Source organism: Eurytemora carolleeae, unplaced genomic scaffold, assembly GCF_000591075.1.
Source record: "Eurytemora carolleeae unplaced genomic scaffold, Eaff_2.0 scaffold202, whole genome shotgun sequence".
Classification (NCBI taxonomy): Eukaryota; Metazoa; Arthropoda; class Copepoda; order Calanoida; family Temoridae; genus Eurytemora; species Eurytemora carolleeae.
The window spans coordinates 48,505-50,809 of NW_019396233.1; the positions used below are offsets into that span (position 1 = coordinate 48,505).

The following is a 2,305-nucleotide window of genomic DNA, read 5'->3' on the forward strand; positions in this document are numbered from 1 at the left end:
AATAAATATATTAAAGGGACTGTATGACATGGTTTCAATAAATATATTAAAGGGACTGTATGACATGGTTTCAATAAATATATTAAAGGGACTGTATGACAAGGTTTGAATAAATATATTAAAAGGACTGTATGACATGGTTTTAATAAATATATTAAAGGGACTGTATGACAAGGTTTGAATAAATTTATTAAAGGGACCGTATGACATGGTTTCAATAAATATATTAATGGTACTGTATGAAAAGGTTTGAATAATGTAAATAAATAAATAAACTTTTTGGCTTTTGTCAATCATATCCTTATTTTTGTGTTTTAAAATATGGCGTTATTTTCGAAAACATTATTTTCTTTAGGTTCTTGCTTACATTGGACAATTTGGTAAATTTCAAAAGAAAATATTTGTCTGGTTGTGGCTTGTATCTGCTGCAGGAGGGCTTGCCGTAGTAACTTTTGGATTCACAGGTGGGTTGCAGAGGGGGGAATGGGGGCCTCACGGCAAGCCACAACAAATCTTCCTCCGAGCCATATTCTCTTTATATTTTCGTTTAAACCACTTCTTTCTCCTTGCAATATTATTAATCTGAATATATTAGAATTGTTGAAGGTTATTTTCCATATTTAAAAATCTAGGTGTTTAATGGCATGAAATAAAGCTATTGAGCTTCATAATTTTTTTTTCTGAACATTTTTAGACATTTATGGGAAAGAATGCTGCAAAATATTTGTAATCTAACTTATAAAAACACTTAAGTCAAGTCTGATTGAGTCCCCAACGTGACCAGATTTTCAGGGTTAAGCTAAGAACCAAAAGAATTAAAAGTTTATCAGAAAAATGTTGCTAAGATGAAATACTTAGGGAATTGTGGCTTGGATCCTTCGGGTGAATAAAATATTGCGATTGTTGATAAAATATTTCTTATTATATTTGTTTTAAACTTTTATGAATTTTAACAATGAAGAAAATAGAAAAATAGTATAATATATTTCCTCAAAATTTTTTTTTCAATTTTGTTTTAGCTTACACGCCCAACTATAGAGTATCAACTGAATGTGATTATAAGAATAGCAGCTATTATTTTGATACAGACAGGTAAAAATGTTTTAAGATTTTGAAAACAAAATTAATTTGTATTTTGAACTTTTTTTTGATCTATTTAAATATACTAAGGTTTTAGGGCGCTTCGTACCCATCTTCTATTTCAATTGTTTGTTCAATTGATTCAATTCTTTGTAAACATTGTAAAACAAAAACAAACAAACATTTCACGGTTTTTTTTCGTGAATTTTCAAAATTTTACAAATCCAATCAATCATGCATAAAACTTCCCTGGGGTCACATGAGGTCCCACAAAATATGGGTCCAATCGGTTCAGCCGTTCTGACGTTTATTGGATACAAACGAACAGACACCCAGACAAGAAAAGTATTATATATATATATATATATAGATTCAAAAATTTTAATACTATATCATGCTTTTGTTATTTTCGAACCAATGTAACCAAAACTTCAGTAAAAAGTTTTGTTTTTATTCAACCAAATAAAAATTATTTGATCGTTAAGAAATGTTTGTCAGGTTGAGAATTTCTTAAATCTTTCTGAAAAGAATCAAGAAAATGCGAACTCCCAAAAACTGAAAGTTTCTGTCAGACAAACTGGTTCAATTGATCAAAAGTGTTGTAAATACACATGTTAAAAATTTGGACGGACTGACAACTGAACTAAATGTTACTATGCATAATGTTACTGGTGCAAGATCATTCCTAAAGGAACGTTAAACAGTTGCCTCAACCTCTAACATTTTTGCAACCTGTTGTAGTAGACCTATGCTGTGCTCAACCTCTAATACTATAGCACTCACATTTTTGCAACCTGTTGTAGTATGCTGTGCAAATAAACCCTGCTAGATTTAATACTCAAAATTTATAATTTCAAAGATTTAACCCTATCATTTATGGGGGGGGGGTTTCCCCCCCCTGTGGTTTATTCTGATTAACTTAAAAATGGCTTACATTAGAACGCTAAAACTTCTTCACTTTTTCAAACATCACAGTTGTGAACAAATTTTGCAAAAAAAAAATTGTTTGATAAAGGGAAGGGTGGAGAATGGTCAAACGGCAGGTTGGTGTTTAAAAAATCAGAAATGGTTAATAAAATTTTACGCTATAGGGCTAAGAAAAAAGTTAGAGGTTTTTTTATGAGCAGGCCTAAAAGTTGGACTATGGACATGTTCAACACTCCCCTATCTCAGCTCTAAGGGCAAAATCATGCCCCCCTTCTACGTATCAATCCCTAACATTCGT

The 2,305-nt window shown here is 31.1% G+C and overlaps 1 protein-coding gene across 1 annotated transcript in view; it reads left to right on the forward strand.

Annotated features, from left to right (window-relative positions):
- Window positions 1-323: 323 nt before the first annotated feature.
- The window catches only part of LOC111698834 (organic cation transporter protein), a 20,768-nt gene continuing 18,786 nt past the window's right edge, over window positions 324-2,305 (forward strand). Inside the window, exons 1-2 of the mRNA XM_023469283.1 lie at window positions 324-464; window positions 1,020-1,092. The gene's annotated coding sequence lies outside the window, so the exon portion shown is untranslated. The remainder of the gene's footprint in view (window positions 465-1,019; window positions 1,093-2,305) is intronic.